The 24,225-nt window shown below is 42.5% G+C and overlaps 1 long non-coding RNA gene across 1 annotated transcript; it reads left to right on the forward strand.

The window, feature by feature from the left end:
• The first annotated feature begins 1,361 nt into the window (after positions 1-1,361).
• Positions 1,362-23,973, forward strand: LOC125960980 (uncharacterized). Its single transcript, XR_007471242.1, has 4 exons — positions 1,362-1,668; positions 7,414-7,483; positions 7,905-8,027; positions 23,914-23,973. It is a non-coding gene; the product is annotated as an uncharacterized LOC125960980 (long non-coding RNA).
• Positions 23,974-24,225: the final 252 nt, after the last annotated feature.

A 24,225-nucleotide genomic window follows, 5' to 3' on the forward strand; every position in this document is an offset into this window, starting at 1 on the left:
CACCACGGAAATCCCAAGAAGTTTTTTAAACTTTCTATTTTTGCCTGATTTTGTCTTCTTTTGTATTCTGTGATACTGATGCCCTTCTTATTCTTTTTTTCCAGTTTCAGCTAAAGGAATCACTTTTCTCCCTTATAGTAGTTTGACTAATTCTATTCACTAAATGTCTTTTGGATGTATTCCCTCTTCTCCATCCCAGTGCTGCAGACCAAGCTGTCAGCATTTCTCACCTAGCCTGATGCAGTAGCCTAAGAATGGGAATCCTTCCCTGAGATGCATCTTCCACACTTGGCTGCCAGATTGATCTTCTGGAAACACCAATCCAAGAATACTCACACCTACTTGTCAAAATCCCATTTGTTAGCCCACCATATAAGGCCATTAGTGGTATGGCCACAACCTGTTTGTCAGCCTGAATACTGACCATACTCTCCACGTATGAACCTACCCTGTTCTTTCATGCATTACTGCTTTGCCCCTAGTGTCTGTTCTACGTCACATGCCTTTCCCCACTTTCCTGCTTGGAAGAATATCTTTAATGACCCAGTTCTGATGAGACTTTGGTGACGGCTCACCAGCTTTCACAGAACTCCTTGTTTCCCATTTCTGCTCCTTTAGTGTTTTATATCTAGTAACGAACACCCTGGGCTATTGGGGTTTAGAATGGAGCTACTCTAGACATCATATCTAAGACGCAGTGATTACATCCTGTTCTTCTTTGCATCGTCAATATTTGGCTAGGTGTGCCTGGCACTAGTAGAATTCGGTCTCCTTGAGACACATGGAGTTTGCTATCAAAAGCAAACTTTTGACAGCAGTGAACATTATATTTGACTTTGGAGAATATCCTAAAGATTTCTTGTAATTAGCATTATAATATTTCTCTGACACATGGACATATGATATCAGTTGCCACATAAGGTTATTACTACAGTAACATATAAGGAGTTAATGTTTTGAAGCATTTTCTTGGTGGAGAGAATTTCTGATTAATCCTAATTAATGACATGTCTCTTTTCAGGCAGTTGAAAGTGATTTTTACATTCCTGTTTGCTGGTAAGTACACAGATAGGAAAAACAGGACTGTAATTGCTTGATTATGAGCAATCAATGTATCTCTGGTTTATTTTTTTTTCAGTGTTACTGATTAGGTGCCTAATTTGATACTTTCTCCACAGGCAGAGTGAATAGAACCAATTAACCTGACAGTGGAAGAACAAAACTCATGTAACTGAGACAAGAAGGTGACTACAATCTATAGATATATGTGGCCATTCGTCTTACGGTTTATGAAGAGAAAAGTATTGAACTTTGAACTTGAAAGTTCAAAAGTATTTGAACTTGAAAAGTATTGAACAGAGCCCATGTTTGTTTACTCTCATTTTTGCTGTGACTTGTAAAGTGCCCTGAGTTAAGTCACTTTCCTTTTTTCTGTCCCATCTAAAAAAAAAAAAATGATAACATATTTCTTGTATCCTTATAAGACAAACAAGTTGATGTGAATAAAATAGCTGCTTCTAACAGTTTGTGAGCCCGGGTTAAATGGTGGTGGGCTTTTTTTGGTTGTAACTGATGCTCTGTCTTGTCTTACTCCATTTTTCTTTTACATTGCTCTCAGATCTCTATTTTATGACCAAAGGAAGACATGACAACTTGCTTGACTGACAGGTAAAACAGCACACTGGACTTAGGATCTGTAGTTCTAGTGTGGATTCTGCCTCTTACTAGCTGTGAGACCTTCAGCAGGAAGACCTTAACTTTGGCCAGCCTCCATTTCCTTATCTGAGCCCTGAAATTCTGTGATTCTTAGTTTATAGGAGGTCAAGAAAACTGACATATGATCTTCTCTGATTAATCCAGTCCATAGACAATTACTCGATATTACCCCATCTCTCCTTCCTCTGAGTTTCTACTGAGGTATATCAAGGCTACACCATCTAACCAAATTAGTCCTCTGATGGTAAGCTCTAGTAAGGCAGGGTTCAATGTATGAAATCCCATCTCATCTCCTGCCTCCCTGCCCCCACCCTGGCCAACTCCCAGATCTAGGCATTTGTTGTAGGACTCAATTAATATATGTTGGCTAAAGGAGGAAGCTCAGGGACTCTACAGCTATCTATGAGAGTTGACTTCTTTTACCTTACAGAGGAAAGAAAGGTCATTTGGCAAGAATTTCCTTTGATAACTTCTTCCTCCAACACATACACCTAAAAATAATTTGTGTTAATTCATCCTTGAAAAGATCGAAAAAATAGGATTATATTAAAATTCAAATCATGCATACAACCAAAAGCATCATTACGAAGTTAAAAACAAGCAACAGACCACAAGAAGGTATCTGCAAAAAGAAGTAACCAGAATATTTTTTAAAAATCCTTCACATCATTAAGAAAACAGATAAATAACCCAACAGAAAAGTGAAAAGAATGGGGAAGGAGGAAGAAGAGAAGATATGAACAAACAATTTACAAAATGATACCAAATAGCCAATAAACATATGAAGAATACTCAAACTTATGAATAATCAGAGATATATCAACAAAAACTTATCAAATGGGAGAAAATTTAAAATTTTGAATTAAAAAAAACCACTCACGCACAATTGATGGGTATTGTTTTATCCACGTTGGAGAGCAAGTTGGCTTTATCTACTGAGGGGAGACTGACATCAACAGTTGAAAAGTTAGATCTGTAGTATTTACATGGTGATAAGTTCCATGGAGAAAAATAAAGGAGAGTAAGGGGATGGGTAGTGCAAAAGGAGGGCATAGGTTGTATTCATTTTACAGCAAGTAGTCAGGAAAGTCTCACTGAAAAATTGACTTTGGGGCAGATATTTGAAGGGAGTAAGAATTATGAGCCATGCGGACATCTGGTAGATCATTCCATGCAGAGGGAACAGCAAATGCAAAGACTCTGAGGTGGGAGTGTTCCAGTTTGGGACATGTTGAGTTTGAAAGGTCTATTATACATTCAAGTGGAAATGCCACAAAAGCAGTTGAATAGATAGATATATAGACGATACAGAGATAGATATCTCCCCTCACTAGAATGTAAGCTGCATGAGGGCAAGGCCTTGTCTGAGAAAAGAGCAGTGCTAGGGCAAGGACCTAGCACTGAGAAAAGAACCTGGCATGGAATAGGTGTTCAACAAATATTTGTTAAGTGAACGTTGAAGCTACTTGAATAGAAGAGAGTGAGAAGAAAACATGGATGAGGAAGGAACACTAGCATTCACAGGCTGGGTGGTAGAACAAGAGTCTGTATAATAGACCAAAGTCCCAGCAGCCAAAGGAAGGAAATCCAAGAAAGAATAATGTCACAGAAGTCACATGAAGAGTTTCCATAAAAAAGGTGTCAAATATTGTGAAGATCAGGTGAGGTGAGAACTGCAGAGTGGCTCTCTGGTTTTGAGAAGTAGAAGAGTCTTGGTGACTTTGTGGATGACAGTCATTTTAGTCATATCGTACATATTATGTGTATATGATATGTATGTGTCTCATATGTATATGAAATAAATAAAGTAGACTTGGAGAGGAGCAGGTTTGCTGGAGGTGAGAGTGTGTGTGTGTGTGTGTGTGAGAGAGAGAGAGAGAGAGAGAGGGAGAGGAAATAAAGGGTTTAGTTTAATTGGGGCTAGGTTAAGTGTATGGTGTCTGTTAGAGATCAGCATGGAAATACAAAGTGGGTGCTTGAATTTGTTTAACAAATATTTATTGGGCACCTGGAATTCCAGGTCTGTTAACGGCAGGTAGTTTATATTGGATTAACCCTTTTGCAAATAATAATTATAAACTCTGGCGGGGGGGGGGGGATTATCGAAAGACATTAAAGAGTAACCAAACTAGAAACTAGAGAAGAGTTGATGCTTAGAAGGAGGACATGGCACTAGATGAGTTTTCTGTTTGTTTTTAAAAATGATTTCTTCTGCCTAAGGGCAAGCTCCAGTCAACTCCATGCTGAGGCTTTTAGAATGTGGACAGAAACCCACAGTTTTGGTGAACCGGTTTGAGGAATTAGAAGACAGAGTTTGAAGCTATCACAGCAACTGGAAAATGTTAGTGGTCATGGAGGTATCCTAGAAAGGAGAAAACAACAGAAGAGAACCTCCAAATTCTGTGCATTAAGTTTTCCCAAACCTCTGGCTGATCTCTGAGTAATACTCATGTGAGGCAGACTTCAATCAACCCAGCTAATGATGAAAGAACTGAATAGAAATTTCAACCCTTGCCCACCACAGAGGAGAAAAACATAGTCTGACCAAGTTAACTCTTTTTTTTGTGGGAGAGGGACTTAAAAAATTTTTTATTGAAATATATTTGATTTACAATGTTGTGTTAGTTTCTGGTGTACAACAAAGTGATTCAGTTATAAATATAAATATATTATTTTCCATCATGGTTTACTATAGGATATTGAATATAATTCCCTGTGCAATACAGTAGGAACTTGTTGTTTATCTATTTTATATATAGTAGTTTGTATCTGCTAATCCCAAACTCCTAATTTATCCCTCCCCCACCCCCTTTACCCTTTGGTAACCATAAGTTTGTTTTCTATGTCTGTGCCATCTGTTATGTTATGTGAGAGGAACATAACAGAAACCATAGTCTCTACAATGTATCATTCACATTGTGCAAGCACAATCTAAAATTAGAGACAATCAAAGAAACATAAAAGTGGAACCATGTTCAAGAGAAAAGACAATCAATGATGCAGAAGTTGGGATTAGGAGACAATTATTTTAAAATAGCTATTTTAACTGTTCAAGGACATAAACAAAGATATACTCATAATGAATGAATAGACAGGAAACCTCAGCAGAGGAACAGAAACTATAAAAAGGAACCAAAAATTCTGGATGTGAAAAATACAATATCTGAAATAAAAACTCACTCAATAAGATTAACAGGTGACTGGAAATGTTAGAAGAAAGAGTCAGTGAACTTGAAAATAGATCAAGAGAAGTGATCAAAAACTGAAGAGAGAAAAAAATGTTGAAAAAATTTAATAGAGCCTCAATGACCTCTGTGTCAATATCAAAAGTTCTAACATGGTTGTAATTGTCACCCCCCAAAGAAGATGAGAGAGAAAATAATTCAGAAAAAAATTTTTAGAAAATAGCGGTTAAAATTTTTCCAAATTTGATGAAAGACTTGAAATTACAGATTCAGGTAGCTTAGTAAATGCCAAGCAGAGTAAGTAAATTTAAAAAACAGGGCTTCCCTGGTGGCGCAGTGGTTGAGAGTCCACCTGCCGATGCAGAGGACACAGGTTCATGCCCCGGTCCGGGAGGATCCCACATGCCGTGGAGCGGCTAGGCCCGTGAGCCATGGCTGCTGAGCCTGTGTGTCTGGAGCCTGTGCTCTGCAACGGGAGAGGCCACAACAGTGAGAGGCCCGCGTACCGCAAAAACAAACAAACAAACAAACCATACATAATACTCAAACTGCTAAGAGCAAAAGATTCTTAAAAATACAGAGCACCGGGAACACTGGACAGCTACATGTAAAAGTATGAGATTAGATCACTCCCTAACGCCATACACAAAAATAAGCTCAAAATGGATTAAAGACCTAAATATAAGGCCAGAAACTATCAAACTCTTAGAGGAAAACATAGGCAGGACACTCTATGACATAAATCACAGCAAGGTCCTTTTTGACCCACCTCCTAGAGAAATGGAAATAAAAACAAAAGTAAACAAATGGGACCTAATGAAACTTAAAAGCTTTTGCGCAGCAAAGGAAACCATAAAGAAGACCAAAAGACAACCCTCAGAATGGGAGAAAATATTTGCAAATGAAGCAACTGACAAAGGATTAATCTCCAAAATTTATAAGCAGCTCATGCAGCTTAATAACAAAAAAACAAACAACCCAATCCAAAAATGGGCAGAAGACCTAAACAGACATTTCTCCAAAGAAGATATACAGAGTGCCAACAAACACATGAAAGAATGCTCAACATCACTAATCATTAGAGAAATGCAAATCAAAACTACAATGAGATATCATCTCACACCAGTCAGAATGGCCATTATCAAAAAATCTAGAAACAATAAATGCTGGAGAGGGTGTGGAGAAAAGGGAACCCTCTTACACTGTTGGTGGGAATGTAAATTGATACAGCCACTGTGGAGAACAGTATGGAGGTTCCTTAAAAAACTACAAATAGAACTACCATATGGCCCAGCAATCCCACTACTGGGCATATACCCTGAGAAAACCATAATTCAAAAAGAGTCATGTACCAAAATGTTCATTGCAGCTCTATTTACAATAGCCCGCAGATGGAAACAACCTAAGTGTCCATCATCGGATGAATGGATAAAGAAGATGTGGCACATATATACAATGGAATATTACTCAGCCATAAAAAGAAACGAAATTGAGCTATTTGTAATGAGGTGGATAGACCTAGAGTCTGTCATACAGAGTGAAGTAAGTCAGAAAGAGAAAGACAAATACCGTATGCTAACACATATATGTGGAATTTAAGAAAAAAAAATGTCCTGAAAAACCTAGGGGTGAAACAGGAATAAAGACACAGACTTACTAGAGAATGGACTTGAGGCTATGGGGAGGGGGAAGGGTAAACGGTGACAAAGCGAGAGAGAGGCATGGACATATATACACTACCAAACGTAAGGTAGATAGCTAGTGGGAAGCAGCCGCATAGCACAGGGAGATCAGCTCGGTGCTTTGTGACCGCCTGGAGGGGTGGGATAGGGAGGGTGGGAGGGAGGGAGACGCAAGTGGGAAGAGATATGGGAACAGATGTATATATATAACTGATTCATTTTGTTGTGAAGCTGAAACTAACATACCATTGTAAAGCAATTATACTCCAATAAAGATGTTAAAATGAAAAAACAAAAAAACAAAAAAAAAACACTGCACTGGAGCGCATACTAATTTTTAACTGACCATGGCGCACCACTGATGCATGCAATTATATGCTCCTTTCTTCTTCATAAAAAAAAAAAAATACAGAGCACCTACTGTGTGCTAGGCCCTGGAATAAAATAATGCACAGAACAGTTGTAGTCCCTCTACTCAGAGCCAATACATTTTTAACTGAGAAAATATTTTTAGGTATCAATTGACCATTAGCCAGATTAGCCACTGATCACCCACATGTCTAAAATGGAATTTATCTTCTTTTCTCCAGTGTTGCTTCATTTCTTATATTTCCTTTTTCAAGAAATGATGTCACCTGCCACATTCTCCTGAGGGAAGCCTGGAGTCCCTCTGGGCTCATCTTTTCCTTTCTTCTCTTCCTCAGTGGGACACCAACTCCATTTATTATACCAAATCTTTTTCCCCCTCACAGCTGCTGTCTTAGTTCAATCCCTTATCATTTAGAGCTTGGAAGGCTACTACATTGTCATCCTGCTCTTTCTTCTTTCAGCTGCCAGAATCATTATTTTAAGCCCCAATTCTTACCAGCCCAAGGAGAGAAACTTTGTACACATGCTTAGGTAAGGAGACCTGAGGGTACTGAGGCATATTGGGGCTTATTTTCCCACCAAGAGGATAACTTGGGCTAAGTGTTTCACCTCCTTAGGTGATCACCTCTTTGTATGATTGCTAGCACATGGGTAGACCAGCTGAATTAAACTAAGAGAATGGTCTTTTTCAGTGAAGCTTGTTTTGTACTCTCCCCAGTTATACATGATTGACTACCCTTATTTACTTTTTAAATCACTTTTTGTGGAATAGTATTCATGCCCATCATTTATATTCCTTGGGTCTTTGCTTCTAACCTAGATTTCGTAGGCCCCCTTATGTCTATCTAGAATGGGTTTAAGCAATTCATTTGCCAAAACAAGGTCCAAATTTCTCCAAAATATTATCTTTTGCTTGTAATCACTTTCGGCTCATCAGCATTTTTGATTTCAGATCCACCACGAAGAAAAGACTATGGCATTGACACTAGGGAAATGGTTCTCTCTGAACTTAGACCAGCTCAAACTAGGAAAGATAGAACCTGCAGAAAGATTTGGCTCGCCCAGCTGAACAGGGGTGAGTCATCTTTAACTCTGTAGGGATACCTCCCCTACTGTGTCACCCCTACCTGACCTGCCCTCCCTCACATTCCTGCTCTTGCTTCTGCTCCATCTTCTATCTTCCAACGTGGTTGGGTGCAGGGCTGGAACCAGGTGAGCCAGCTCTTACCTCTGCCCTCACTGGCTTATGCCAGTCCTCTCTTCTGTGGCCTGGTGTTCTCTTTCTAGGAGCTCCCAGACAGTAACCATTCTCTGGTAAAGTTTATAGTATGACACCTACTTGAAAAGTATACACGTATTCTGTTTATTTCATTGCCGAAGCTAATTACCACATTAATACATTCTGTAAATACCTCTCCTACCCAGAGTTCTCACCCTGAACCCATTGAATAATAACATAGGAAAGGCTCTTGAAACCTGGGAGAGGAATATTCCTCAAGAGCATCCAGCCCAAGACACATATGGCAAGTCTGTTGCCAACTCCCTATTTCTGAGAAACTCCTTTAGCATGCAGGAGACCCCTTTAGAGTTCACTAAAATGCAAGTTAGATGCAACAGAAGTCGTAACAACAAAGGTATAAAAAAGAAGGAAAATAAGTTGTTACAACCAGTGAGTAATGATAGCGTTTTTTAAAAAATCAATATATGTCCACATACTTCTATGCATGAGGTGCGTTCCTCAAAGTGAGTGGGTGATATTTGTCCAAGCCCGGCCGAGTGAGCCAGTGCAGCATGACTCACCTTCTGTGCTATCAGTAAACTGCCAAGCCTCTTGCCTGGAGTTAACAAATAAAAGAAACTCTACTCTGAATATGTCACTAGCTGAATCTTTAAATGTAATCCAATTACCAGTCCACTTACAAACTTTCTCCATATTCTTCAGGTTGTTTCTCATCTTCCTCCTAATCACTTCTGCAGCCTGGCTGGATTTTATTGGGTTTATCTTAGTTTGCTTTGAGAAGGAATTGAAATGTCTCCTTCTCTAAGAAGATCATTGTGTATCCACGCGCCCCCCCCCCCCCACCTCACAACAGGTTGGGTAGAGCAGAAAGGTGATCTCATAGGGTTTTTCCACCCAATTATTCTGATTTTTCAAACACAAATATATGAAAGCCCCAATCGTTGCCTCTTAAAATCCCCTTTGTGCTCAAAGAGGAAGCTTGGTGAATAGTTTCAGCAAAGTATCAGGAATATCAGATAGCACTGATTCACCCAGTTCTGGAAACAAACCTCAGTTTCTTCAATCACTGGTTCAAGATGAGAAAACTCTAAAAATGTGAAAACTTCCCTTTGTCATGTACTAATATGGTAACAAACCAGAGATCAGCCTGTCCTCTGACAAACATGACACATGAATTTGACAAGTGTTCCATCTTGTTCCACCCCAGCTCATGCTGTGCCCTTCTGGCTACATTGCTCCCCGTGTTCTCTATTCAAGTCTTATTCATCTTTGGAGGTCCCACTCTCTCCCAGTAACCTTCCCCAATTTATGGGCTTCGAGGGAGATTTTCCTCCCCTAGACTCCTCTGGCACATATGTCAGAATGTCTTAGTTGGCATTTAGTTGATTTCCAGGGTAGAGATTGTCCTGAATTCTTATTCTCACACCTATGGGGTGCTGGTGCTTTACTTACAGCACTGGTGTGCAATGTTGACTGGGCATCAGAATCACCTGTGCAGCTTTTAGGACTTACAAATGTCTGGGTCTCACAACAGAGTTTCTGAATCAGACTCACTACTTAGGTGATTCTGATTTACCCCTGGAATGAGAACTACCACTTTGCCATCATTGTAAGGATTACATGAGCTAATATGTGGACAGGCACTCTTTAAAAAAAAAACTATAGACTTTCATTACAAATTATGAGTTGAAGTGAATGCTATGGCTGCTCCCTAGCCCCACCTTTAGCCCTTAGACCCGACTCCCTTCCTTTCTAACAGAACCTCTGTATGTTCAGAGGGCCACCCCTCCTCAACACAGTCCCCTTACTTCAGAGGAAGCCCACCCCATCCTCACTGTGTGGTGAGGGGTTGAACGGTCTGAGGCTAAGTCCATGGTTCAGGAACGGGTGTGTGACCCAATTCTGGCCATTGAGAAGCAAGAGGAATGCTGAAGACTTTGGGAAGGGTCTTCCTCTTTACTCTTTCTTCCGCTATTACCTTAGTTGTTACTGGCAGCCACCCTATGGTCTTTCTCTCTCCCTCCCCTCTCTCTTTTCCAGAGGGGAGAAAAAAGTTTAGGATGAAACTGTGAAAAATCCTGGATCCTTAATGGTGGGACAACAAACCTGAGTTGATCGAAATTTGTCCTTCCACTTACGTGAAACAATAGATACCTAATCGTTTAAAATGGTTCTGTTACTTGTAGCTGAAATAGCCTCCCAGGTATACTTGTTTTCATTCCTTCGATCCCAAGTATCACCTGGAGCAATGCCCTCTTTAGTAAATGCTCAATAAGCATTTGTTGAATGAATGAATGAATAAGCACATACGAGTGCCTATCTATGCCAAATACTGGAGATATAGTAACTAAACAAAGTCCCTGTCATCATGGATCATTTTGTATTCTGGGGGGAATAAAACTGCATTTGTGGGTCAGGTTAGCAGCTTCTCTACAGAAACAAGCTGTATGTTTCCGCTTTGTAAGGAGATGGGTTCAACCATCTTAGTTAGAAGAGGAACACTTGTGCCAAAGGGTCACTGCTCAGGAATTCACCTGACCACAAGAGTGACTTTCTTTTCTTTTTTAATTAATTAATTATTTATTTTTGGTTGCATTGGGTCTTTCTTGCTGTGTGCAGGCTTTCTCTAGTTGCAGCGAGCGGGGGCTATTCTTTATTGCGGTGCACGGGCTTCTCATTGTGGTGGCTTCTCTTGTTGTGGAGCACGGGCTCTAGGTGCGCAGGCTCAGTAGTTGTGGCTCACAGACTCCAGAGCGCAGGCTCAGTAGTTGTGGCACATGGGCTTAGTTGCTCTGCGGCATGTGGGATCTTCCTGGACCGGGGCTCGAACCCGTGTCCCCTGAATTGGCAGGCGGGTTCTTAACCACTGCGCCACCAGGGAAGCCCCAGAGTGACTTTCTGAAGTTAAAGAAAAAGGAAATGACAAGTGACATCATGAAGAATACTTTGTTCCCAAGTTTATGATTTAGAGGAAAAACTACAGTGCTCTTATCACTATACCTCAGCCTCAGAGCAAAAGACAGGTAATTGCGGAGGACCAAATGGGGAGTAACAATCTGAAAGGGTTAGGAAAATGTAATTTTAATAAATGAATGGAATTTGGAGAAGGGAAACCAATGACCTACTGAGTATCAATCTGTGAGTATGTGAAAGGTAACCACAAGAGGTAGCGATTGGCTCATCTCTGAATCTTCCCTCTGTGTGAATGCAGGCAAAGGGAGGATGTCTTCCCCTTAGAGATTGTCCAGTGCCAGTTTAAACTGGGGATTGGCCTTCCTTAGAGATATTTTGGTATAGGATAGACTCTCGTTTAAGACCACCTTAGATGTATTCTTTGTGTATGTTACAGGATGACCTCATTCATTTTCTGGGGTAGTGAACGCTGGTGGGGGTGAAGGCAGCCATCACTGAAGATTAAGGAAGGAACCACCTGGTGAGGGAAATGACTGATGTGAAAGCAGACTTTGGACAGCAACAGGCCTAATGATTCAGCTAGCTGGTCAGAAAACAAATTCAGAGGGATCACGTAGGAAGGAGCAGTCCGGCAAAATGAGTTAAGGGGCAAAATCAGAAAGATTAATGATGATGCAAAGCAAAGGTAAACACTCTAGACCTATGGAGATGAGGGCTTCAGGGAGCAGGTGTCACTGAAGCCTGACACCAGGGAAATAAGAGTCAAGGACATTGACGCTAAGGTTCTGAGGTCAGGTCTTAGTAATTAAACTCAGCACCAGCTCACAGACAGGAGACTGACAAAGCATAACCCCTGCCGGGATAGAAAGTGTCACATAGACCTTGTGAGATAAGCTGTGGTCAGTGCTGTGTAAACGTTCAGTGGGTGAATGAGCTCACCAGGCTGTCATGTAAGATGGTGGCGATCAGATAGTTCTTCATCCTTACGCTCTAAAATTGTAGGTTCTTCTGGAACTGGCAAAAATTTCAGTTCTCTGAAACAAAAAGACCATTGTAATGGACATCTTTCCCCCCCCCCCCCAGCTTGCATCTCTTCCCCTGGTGATAGCATTGCAGTTTCCTTTGGGAGACCACTCCTCCTTGGCTCTCAGGTGATGTCAATTCCCAATCACACTCTCCCATCTAGGAGTGGGTGAGTGACTTGGTTTGACTAATTAGCATATTCCATCCCTCTAGACACAGTGATTGGTTCAGGGAAGGCACGTGACCCAAGTTGGTTCAATGAAAGTCAATTCTGAGATTTTTGCTGGGACTCCTGGGAAGAGGCAGTTCTCTTTCTGCTGGGGCTCCTGAGCTGTACAATGTAGAATGTAAGCACAGAGCTGGCAGGAGCCACTTCATGGAGAGGACTTGCCTGCAAATGGAACCAACCCAGAGGCAAAGAGAGCTAAGAGGGGAAGAGGGAGGGAGAGATTGAAAGACAATTATTCGGATGATATAATTTGAGTCTCTGGAACCAGCTGTGCCTGAAGACAGACCTAGCCTTTTCTGTTACAATTAAGACATCCTGAATTGGGTTTCTGTTACTTGTGACTTATTATTTATCATTGAAATGATAAATAATGGAGACCATATTATGATAAATAACTTTGCTTCCCCATCTTTTCAGATGAGTTGATGAGATCCAGCCAGTCAACTTATGTTGTGCTTTCTATTGCCAAATACTGTTCTGAGCACTAGGGATACAGCCTTGAATAAAATAGAGTCCTTGCCCTCAAGAAATTTGCCTTCTAGCAGGAGGAGACAGCCATTAAACAAGTCAACAATAAATAAGAAAAGTTTAGGTATAGATAAGAGCTGTCAAGAAGATTAGATAGGATTGTGAGTAGCAGAGGCCATTTTTAGTGAGGGTAACCAGGGAAGGTCTCTTGGAGGAGAAGGTGACATTTGAGCTAAAGTCATAATGTTAAGAAGAGACAGCTGTTCAAAGATTGGGGAATAATGCTCCCAGCAGAAAGAAGAGCAAATATAAAGGCCCTCAGACAGGAGCAAGACTGACCTGTTCAGGGGATGGAAAGAAGGTGAGGGTGGCTGGAGTGTCCCGAGTGATGGGACAAGTGGAGGGAAGTGAGACTAAAAAAGGACTAGTTTGGGACAGACCCCTTGACCTTGTGAGAGTTTGGGTTTTATTCTGGATGCAATGGGCATTCACTGGAGTGCTATCAGGACCTGACTTACCTTTTAAAAACATTATTCTTATCGTCGGGTGAAGTTTGGACTAAAGGAAGACAAAAGGGAAGTAAGAAAGACCCATTAGGAGATAATGCAATGGTCCAGGCAAAAGATGATGGAGGGGCTGTGAACTAGGGTTGGAGCAGCAGAGATGGAAATGGAGAAAGGTAATTGTATTTAGGATACATTTTGGAGGCAAAGCCAATAGGGTGTATGAATGGATTAGAAGTGAGTTATGAGGGAAGGAGATGATTCAATATGATGACTAAGTTTTAGCCTGAGTAGCTAGGTGGATTATGGTGCCATGTACAAAAATGAGAAAGCCACGTTGGGGAGATTTGGGGTAGGAAAGGATCCATAGTTCTGTCTCAGCTGTGTGAGACATCCAAGTAGAGATGCCAAGTGAGCAGTTGGCTAGCCATATCTGGAGTTCAGGGGAGATGTTTAGTCTGGAGATGTTTATGTGCAAGTCATAGACATATAGATAGACTAGATGAGTTCACCCAACTAAAGAAGAGAAGAGAGATGGTCAAAAACAGAGCCCTGGGCTCTGCACCATTCAGAGGAGGAGATAAGGAGCAAAGGAGAATGAAGAAAGGCCAGTGAGGTAAGAAGAAAACCAGACAAACACGATGTTACAGAAGCCTAGATAAATGTTTCAAGAACAAGACAGATGTCATCTAAGTTGAATGCTGCCCAGAGGTTGACTAAAATGAGGACAGAGCACCGACTGTTGGCTTTGGCAAGATGACCCTGTTAAGGGACCTTTCAGTGGAGGGATAAGGGTGAAAGCAAAGAGAAGAAAGCCAGAGGAAAACACCCAGGTGGTGCTTTAAGGCTTGCTGGCCAGTTCTAGACATGTGGAATGTACTGACAAGCCTTTGTTAGGGATAGCCTGTCTTCTTTTTTTTTCCAAGAGTCAAATATTTTTAAAGTTTATTTTTAGTTTACATACAATGAAATGCACATAGCTTAAGTGATGACTTTCTTTTATTGAGGTAGAATTCACGTAACATAAAGTTAACCATTTTAGAGTGAACAATTCAGTAGCATTTAGTACACCACCATGTTGTGCAACCATCACCTCTATCTAGTTCCCTAACATTTCCCTCACTCCCAAGGGAGACCCCATACTCCTTAACGGGTATGGGGGTGTCCTTTGGGGATATGCTCTTTTTTTGGCTAACCCACATGTGGAATCTTAGTTCCCTAACCAGGGGTCAAACCCGTGCCCCCTGCAGTGGAAGCGCAGAGTCTTAACCACTGGACTGCTGGGGAAGTCCCGGGATATGCCTTCTTAATACACCATTTAATGCACTCCAAGAAAGCAGATTTGTTTTTTAGCTCTGAATAGCTAAAATCCACATAAAACAGTTCTTTATTGAAAGGACATTGGCCAAGCCAAAGTAAACTATTGTGTAAGAAGTCAGGATTGTGGTTACCCTTGAGAAGGAGAGAGTTTGTAGTGAATGGAGGGAGAGCATCAGGGGGGTTTCTGGGGTGCTAGAGATAGTCTGTTTCTTGACCTGGGTGCTGGTTGTGGAACCGAGCATGACCCTGTGGGACTCCTGGGCCTGGAAGCCTTTCTGATTCCCCCGTTCCTTGTTTGTAGGGAACAGACCCCAGCCTCCCTGACCTTCCCTGAGTTCCAAAGGGAAGATTCCAACAGTTGCTAATCAGGGAAGGGACGGGATGCAGAGACAAGGGAGGAACAGCCCAGAAACAATAGTGCAGCCTTGGGGCAGGGTCCTGGTTCCTCCTCAAGTTATACACATATCTTTAAGCTCTTTATAGAATGAAACCCGAACAAATGGAATATGTCAGCATTCTTCAGAAGACCACCAGAGACCAGATTAAAGGAACCAGAGAAACTAATCAAAATATTACCTGAGACCAGATTAGAGTGCAAGCCCTGCACACACCCTAACCTTATCAGCAACCCCACCCTTGAACTATTGCTATAAAACTCCTCACCAAATCCTCCCGGGTTGGGACACACAGTTTTCGAGGGCAGGAGCCCGCTGTGTCCCCCTTTGCCTGGCAAAGCAATAAAGCTATTCTTTTCTACTTCATCCAAAACTCTTGTCTCCAAGATTCGATTCAGCACCAGTGCACAAAGGCCAAGTTTTCGGCATCAGCTGCATGGATGTATTCACTTAACAATAATTATTCAAGCTGTACAGTTATAATATGTACACTTTTCTGTATGTATGCTTCAAGTTAATTTTTAAAAATAGATAAGGAATCAGGATGACTGGGCTTTAGCTCCAGCCTGGAGGTGACTAGCTGTGTGATACTAGGCAAGCCACTTAACCTCTTTGGAACTCAGGTCCCCTCACCTGTAAATGAAGAGGATTGAGCCAGATGCCCTCCAAGGTGCCTTCTACCCAACATGGTTCCATATGTGGTTTCCTCTGTTTGAAGTAGGGCACCTGTGCTGCTGAAATCAGCCTGGAACCTTGCTGAACTTGGCAGAGAGGGAGCTGGGCCTTTTTTACGTTCCTCCTTAGTAATTAGGCGGCCGGATGTTCAAGCATTATTGTTATTTTAAAAAATCAATTAGCTGAATAAGAAAATGCCATTGAGACAAACGTTGATTTTTCTCCCTAGCATGATTCCAGCTGGGTAGGAAGATAATGTGGTCAAATCCAGAAGGGGAAAATATGTTTCTGATATATTGGAACTAATCCATATATTTAAAACTGCATATGGGACTTCCCTGGCGGTCCAGCAGTTAAAACTTCACCTTCCAATGCAGGGGGTGCAGGTTCGATCCCTGGTCAGGGAGCTAAGATCCCACATGCCTCACGGCCAGAAAATCAAAACATAAAACAGAAGCAATATTGTACCAAATTCAATAAAGACTTTAAAAATGGTCCACATCAAAAAAAATCTTTAAAAAAAAAAAAGCTGCATAGGAGAAGATGGAGGCTTTTAATTTTTTTTTTTTTAAGTTTTTTAGGGGAAGAAGCTTCACACACTTACTTGTGATTTGTACCCACTGCTGCATTATTAGCAAGCCACTGGCTCTGGCAATGACCACATCTCTATTTCCTCCTTTTAGAAAAAGTTTAGTTTAAAAAAAAATGCTTCTAGGACATCTGGAATGTTGTCAATCAGTATTCCTATCTCTGGGATTAAACCTGGAGAGTCTACGAAACAAATTAAATGAAACAAACATTTTTTCCTATACTCCTCTTGTTCATTATTCCAATAACTGCATTTAGCTAGCCAAGCAGAAAATATGATATTGTTGTGTTTGTTTAAAGCTTTTTTCTGAAGATTACCTGGTCTGTGTCCTGCATTAACCAGGTAACTCTGGGCCAGTTTTTGCTTGTTTGTTTGTTTTGGCTGTGTTGGGTCTTCGTTGCTGCATGCGGGCTTTCTGTAGTTGCGACGAGCGGGGGCTACTCTTCGTCGCGGTGCATAGGCTTCTCATTGTGGTGACTTCTCTTGTTGTGGAGCACAGGCTCTAGGCGCACAGGCTTCAGTAGTTGTGGCATGTGGGCTCAGTAGTTGTGGCACATGGACTTAGTTGCTCCTTGGCATGTGGGATCTTCCCAGACCAGGGCTCAAACCCGTGACTCCTGCATTGGCAGGCGGATTCTTAACCACTGTGCCACCAGGGAAGTCCTGGGCCAGTTACTGAAATTTCCTGAGCCTTAGTTTTCCTTTCTGTGAAAGAAGATACTGTTAGTACCCACCTCAGCGTGTGTGTGTGTGTACATGTGTGTGTATGTATACGTGTGTGTGCATATGCACACAGGCAAATTCGTTTACATAACCCATGGAAAATGCTTTGCTCAGTGCCCGACATATAACAGGCACTCATTAAATATTAGGTGTTTTTACTCTGGGAAGAAGAGGCATTCTTATGTCTGTGGGGAAGGAGCAGGGCAGGGTCAGGCAGCAGAAAGTGGATCTGACGCTTTTCCTTTTGTGTGGCCTTGGGGACTCCTGCCCCCAAGGGCTCTCGGCCACTGTGGCTCTCACAAGACCCCAGCAAGGCCTTTAGACTTCTCTGTGCTTGTCAGTTTTTAGTCCCTGCTTGTTGAACTTTAGAACCACAAATAGCCCTGGAGAGAGGGAGTCAGAAGTTCTGGGAGTAATGTATGGTGACCACACCCATGCCACCACAGCTGGTGACAACAGGCCTTTAGCATAATGGAAGGCATTTGGGGATCTATTTTTCTCTCACTGCGCAGAGCATTACTCACCTCACTCCTCTGTGTCACAAGGAAGGAGGAAGGAGGGGGACACGATAAATTGTCAAGGATGAGTCAAGTTTCGACAGAGCATCTTTGCTCAGGAGGCAGTGACTGCTGTTTCTTTTGCATTCCTGAGATTCAAATTGCAAAGCAAGTCCCAAACTCCTGTTTCTTTCTTCTTCTTCTTCTTTTTTCGTCCCCAGGGAAGGACAGCAACTGGAACTGTATTTTGATTGTGTTCTTTCTAGGTTAGAGATTGAAGGAAAATGATACTTTCAGAGCAGGCTTCTTTAGGGCCTCTGTGATTGTGTGGTTTTTTTTAAAATATATTTCTATTATACTTTTTTTTCTTCGTTTTTCGGTCGTGCCACACAGCATATAGGATCTTAGTCCCCTGACCAGGGGTGGAACCCATGCCCCCTGCAGTGAAAGAGCAGAGTCCTAACCACTGGACCACTGGGGAAGTCCAGGGCCTCTGTGATTCTTGATCACAAACGCAGGCTGGTTCTTTGCCACCTCAGCCTCTCACCTTCTGTTAAGACATCAACTCCCATCTTAGCTCTTCTGCCCTTCCTTCCCTTCTAGCAGTGGCCACGATCATGCAATGGTTTCTCAACTGGCTGTAGATTAGAGATGAGCCTGGAGAACTTTCTCTTTCCCGCAGGTGTACCACCTAATCGCTGCTGTGTTCATTTCGGGTAAGAGGCTGGTTGATTCCTACATAGGCATAAGTGCCTCTTCCTATGGCTCTGATGTCCCTATAAAGCGCTCTCTTCTCAGGGTAGCATGAGGTCTTTCCCCAGGAGGTATCAAGAGAGAGGAATACTAAAGGGAAGGAAGAGATGTGATCAGTTTTATGATCATTTGGTGTTTAAGCTAAAGGATTTTTCTTATAACACGTTGTATTTGCATATATTTTCTTATTTCCATGGTACAAAGCAATGGAAAGATCGGAAGGAAGATAAGGGATAGGGTCAAGTTCAGGGTGTAGGGCAGGAAAGGGAGCATATGACATTGTTGAATTAACCAGCCTTCTGTCTGGCATGAGACATATTTTGAGCATCTCCAAAGACCACAGGAAACAACATTGCAGAAAACATTGATTTTAACTGAACTGGTGTACTTGAGGCCTGCGGTTCCCAATTGGCTGAGCGTTAAGAGGTATGGGGAGCTTGCTGATGATGTAAGCTCTGGGCCCTGGGCCAGGGAATTCTGAGTCCCTGGTGTTGGGTGGGAATCTTTATTTTAGAAGTTCTCCCAGGTGGTTCTGATGACAGGTCAGGTTTGGGAACTAACTGAGGCCACATTTTCAGGAGAGATGGTCACATATCATGTACCATCAATAAGGCAGTTCTGTTTTATTCCTAAACCTTTTGTTGTGACGTGTAACACACATTCAGAAAAACACACAGATCAGAAACGTTGTTCAGAACAAACACCCGAGTGTTTACCTCTCAGTTGAGAAACAGAACATTGCTAACAGATGCATTTTGGGGCAACTACACAAAATCTAGAACATTTTTCTATTTATAAATCATTGGAGCTCTTCCATTCTGTAGCACCTGAATGTGAGCCTTGGGTTTTAGGTGTATCTCTGCTACTCTCAGGCTTTTCTCTGATTTAAGGAGCTGACTTTTCATCCTTCAGAATCTTGCACTTGGATCCTGTAATTAATCAGGAGTCGGAATTTTGCTTCAAACCCCAACTCCTCTGCTTGCCGGCAGTGTGGTCTTGGGCAAGTTACTTTCCACTTCTGGCCCTTAGATTCCTCCTCTATAAAATAAGAAGAATAACAATATCTACCTCATAGGATTTTGCGAGCCTTAAATTTACTGAGCAAACTCAATATTGCCCAGCAATCAACAATTTTTCTTTCAGAACCCGTTTTCACTTTGCTCCTCTCCAAAACGTCTCTTCCCAGAAATTATCCTCTCTCTCCCCTGTATCTGGGCCCTGTGCCAGAGACCTGTGTCATGTCCATCCGTATAGAGACATGCTCTCTTCTATCTTGACTTAAAAGGAAACAGGCAGGGCTTCCCTGGTGGCGCAGTGGTTGAGAGTCCGCCTGCCGATGCAGGGGAGACGGGTTCGTGCCCCGGTCCAGGAAGATCCCACATGCCGCGGAGCGGCTGGGCCCGTGAGCCATGGCCGCTGAGCCTGCACGTCCGGAGCCTGTGCTCCACAACGGGAGAGGCCACAACGGTGAGAGGCCCGCGTACCGCAAAAAAAAAAAAAAAAAAAAAAGGAAACAAGCAAACAAACAAAAAACCCTCCTTGACCCCATATCTCTCTCCTGACATCACCTTATTTTTCTGCTTCCCTTCATGGCAAAGTTTTTGTAATTACCGTCTCTGCTTATTCAGTCTATGCTTGAATCTGGGCTTCTGTAAGCCACCCCTAAGCCACAGAGAGCCACACCTGTCAAGATGACCAGTGTTGTCTGCATTGCCCCAGTCCAGTAATAACTGCTCTCTTCTGAACTTACTTAGCCTTTCAGCAGCATCTGACAGAGTTGACCCTGCTGAGAGTTAGAGGCAAAGGCTTTTAGGTGTGGGGAACTGCAAGTGCAAAGGCCCTGAGATGGGGACAAGCTTAATGGGTTCAAGAAACAGAAAAAAAGGCTGGTATGGCTGGAGCACAGAGAGGGTAGGCTGGGAGCTGAGAAGGCAGAGGTCCAATCACGTGTCAACTGGAGTGAAGCTTCAGCACTGGGCCTTGTGCAGAGCAGGTGCCCCGTGTTTATCACTGTTATAATTAAGAGCTTAATAGTTCCAAGTGGGAGAGGTAGGAAGGGAGTTGGGCAGGGAAATGAAGAGAAAATTCCAGGTTTTGAAGAGCTTTCCCCCTAGTTGAGGGTCTAGATTATACCTGTCACATAGGTAACGGGACAAGCAAGCCCGTGAGGTGATTTCTTGATGGTCAATCTGTTGTCATCACCTTCCCTCCAACACTAACCCTGCACACACTCTCTTGGTGAATTGTGTCCCATCCAGTGATTCTCTCTGGATAATTAAGGTTTAGTTTTTCACTTGAAAGGGAAGAAAAGTGGGCTATGAGTCTCAGTGAAGAAAGAGATGACTAAGAAGATACCAACCATGAGATCACAGTGTGGGCTGGGGACAGAGACCAACCTCTGCTTTTCCAGACTACCCAAAGTCATCTCCTCCAAATAAATAGTAGCTGGTCTCTGCTGTTGTTTCACTTGGGCCAAGCTGCAAATCACACAAAAGAAATCAGGCTCTGGAAGCAGCCCTTTGGATTCCTGATGCAACACATGTGACCTAAGGCGAGTGTGTTTTTATCCTCCTGGTGTCCTTGCCACGCACATCCCTATCACAGGCACACCTGCAGACACACACACGTAATCACACATACACACACTTACACACACAATCTATGCACATATACCCTCAACACCCAGATATTTAATGCACATAGACACTCAACACACACCCTCAACACACACAACATACAAGCACAACACACATACTCAATATATACAAGTACATACACTTGATACACATACATACTCAACTGATACACAGAGCAATACACACACACACACACACTCAGCACCGACACATTCAAACACTCATGCAAACGTTCATGCACAATCTGAACATGCATGATCCTAGTGGACTATGAAATTCTTCCCATCTCTATACCTTTATTGCCCAGCAACTGAACGTGGGCCAGTGTGGAAAACTGAAGTGAGTCAGGAAAGACTCACCACCTTCAATTATAATTTGATGCCGCTTATCTGCCAGATGAGAGTCTGGTGGAAAGGAGATGGAGAAAAATGAGCAAGTGATTCTTGTACATGAAGACACAACCGACAGAGTGCACTCTCTTTTTCTATCTCTGTCTCTCTGGCTGTCTTTTTCTTTATCTCTGATCATGGAAAAGTTGGCCCGGAAGGGTGACCCATTTAGAAATTATCTCAACAAAAAGTTAATGGGTACGATGATGTTTAAAGGGATGTGTTTGAAATAGGCCACCCTGAGTTTACTCCCACAGAGCTTGAAAGTTTAGAGAATATTCCAGATACCATCTAGGCAAATTAATTGATGTTGGATGATGTGAAACCAAAACTTTAGTGAAGAATTCTGTGAACAAGTGGAATAGAAGATTTCGCCTTATCTAAAATTAATTTACTTTCATTTCCAAACTTGGACACTAGCAGACTTCTTCCTCAAAATGATAACCCCATAGAGCCTCCTGGGTGATGGCATGTAAACAAGTAAGATCACTGTGTTCCCTGTTTTTGATTCTGGTAGACCACTCATGTGGCAAGAAATATGCTAGGGAAGAACAGACTCTGTTCTTAATCCGGTTGTTTGCAGACTTTTCTGCCTGAGGACATTTTGTCATTACACTAGTTTTCTAGTGTTCCTCTTTTTCATGTCTGGTAGCTCAATTTTTTTTTTTTCTGTCATGCTCGGTTTTCAGCACTCCAGGACAGTGTGATATATTTACCCTCTCCATTTTAGACTCTAAGGCGTCTGTCAAGTGTCTCAATGTGTCTGGCTCAGGACAGGTGCTTCGTTGAAGAAAATCTAGCAGAGTATTAAAAGTCAAAGTGACAGAGAAGGACAATTGTTTTAGTACTTTTAATGTTTCTAAAACATTTTAAAATTTATATCAATCTTATTTTATTTTAGAGCATACCTATTTGCCACTGACAGAAAACAAAACAAAACTGGTTCATCACCATTAGATAGTCTGAGAAGCAATGAAATAGACAATGTTGAAACCGAGGCATTCAGTTCATGAAAAGACACACATGGAGAAACTAGCCCCAGAATGGAGAAAAAAAATGTTTGCAGCACAGTAATTGTTAAAGGAGTTATAAGACTCAATTCAAATAAAAATGGGCCCAAGGGCTTCCCTGGTGGCGCAGTGGTTGAGAGTCTGCCTGCCGATGCAGGGGACGCGGGTTCGTGCCCCAGTCTGGGAAGATCCCACATGCCGCGGAGCGGCTGGGCCCGTGAGCCAAGGCCGCTGAGCCTGCGTGTCCGGAGCCTGTGCTCCGCAACGGGAAAGGCCACAGCAGTGAGAGGCCCGCATACCGCAAAAAAAAAAAAAAAAAAAAAAATGGGCCCAAAACGTGAACAGATATTTACATGAGAAATCCTTATGCCTGGTGAGCACGTGCGGAGTGGTCAACCTCACTATCACCAGGGGAAAGAATATTAAAGCCACAATGAAAGCCACAGAGCCACCAGATCAACAGAAACAAAGCCTCATAATTCCAAATGTTGATGAGGGCGCTCAGCAGCGGGAGCTCTCTGGCGGGAGCGTAAACCAGCCAAAGCCTTTGGAACAGTCTTTGGCAGCATTCACTAAAGCTGAGCCTAAAAAGCTGGATTCGTGAGCCACAATTCCACTCCAAGCCCTAGTCCTAGGAAGTAACGACAACTTGTGCACAAACCCGATGACGAAAGCAGCCTGATTTGTGATGGTTGCAAAGTGGAAACAAGCCATATGACGACCAACAGTGGACTGGAAAAGTAGATGCTGTGCTCTTTACACTACGAAACAGTAAACAGCAGCAGAGCCCATCAAGCCACAGCTTTAGACAATGACGTCGGATGCACCCTCTGTCAGGACATCTCAGGACATTTGTGCAGGACATCTCAGGACATTTCAGGGTCAGACTCTCCTACAAATTCAGTAACATTTCGTGCTGCAGTCATTTCTGTCTTCAGAGCCCCTGCTTGGCGCCCAGATGCTGTGGGAGTGAGAGAGGGTCCTTGAAAGGGTCTTGGGCCAGGGGAGTCCAATGCTGTGGTGTTGTGTTGCTCTTGTTGAGAGCATTCGACCCGCTGGTTCTTGAACCACAGGGGCTGGTTCAGATTGAGTTGTTAGGCCTCCTGTTGTTTGTAGGCTGTCTGCCCTTCTCAAAGTGTTTCCCCAGCTGCTGTTGCTGTTCCCTGGTGTGGACCCTGCATTCCTGATGCCACCTCCTCTGGGGCCTGGTGATGGTATGGGGCCCATGAGATTCTTAAGTTCTTACATCCTTCATTCCTCTGTTCACTCCCCTTGAGCTTGGTACATTTTTTAATGGTTTTTCTCTCAATTGTATTTCAAGCCATATACTCGTCCAGAATAGGGTCCCCCAGAAGCATTAGAGAATGAAGCAGTCATGGTTCTAACCCCTGTGGACATAGCCCAGATTGACTGGGTAGAGACACACAAGGAAATGTTAAGACATTGAATGAGGACCGAGGACCTAGCTTTTCCTCCAGGGAGTAACCAGCCTCCTCTTTTCCTTCCCAGCTGCAGGCCCCCCTAGTTCTACTCCTTAACCATGTCTTTCAATCCCACCCCAAAGATCTCATTTTAATTTTGCCTAATTGCTCCAACAGGTCTTGTGTTTTTTTTCCTTCTGAGATCTCTCAAAATTGACTCCCAATCTGCCCACCATCCCTAATCAGCATCCTAGTAGAACAAGCCCCAGCCTCAGCTTTTGGAAGAAGCCAAGTTACAAATCAGCTCAGAACTCTGTGGTGGCTTCACACTGAAATGGGTATGTGTTTATAGCTTTTAATTGTTATATTGCTTTTTTTTTTCAAGTTAGTCTAATTAAAAAATATAAAATAGGTAAAACATGTGCATTATACAAAATTCAAAAGGTAAAAAGGGGGGTAAAGGGAAAAAAAGTCTCATGCTCTCATTCC

The sequence above is a fragment of the Orcinus orca genome, chromosome 14, assembly GCF_937001465.1.
Source record: "Orcinus orca chromosome 14, mOrcOrc1.1, whole genome shotgun sequence".
Lineage (NCBI taxonomy): Eukaryota > Metazoa > Chordata > Mammalia > Artiodactyla > Delphinidae > Orcinus > Orcinus orca.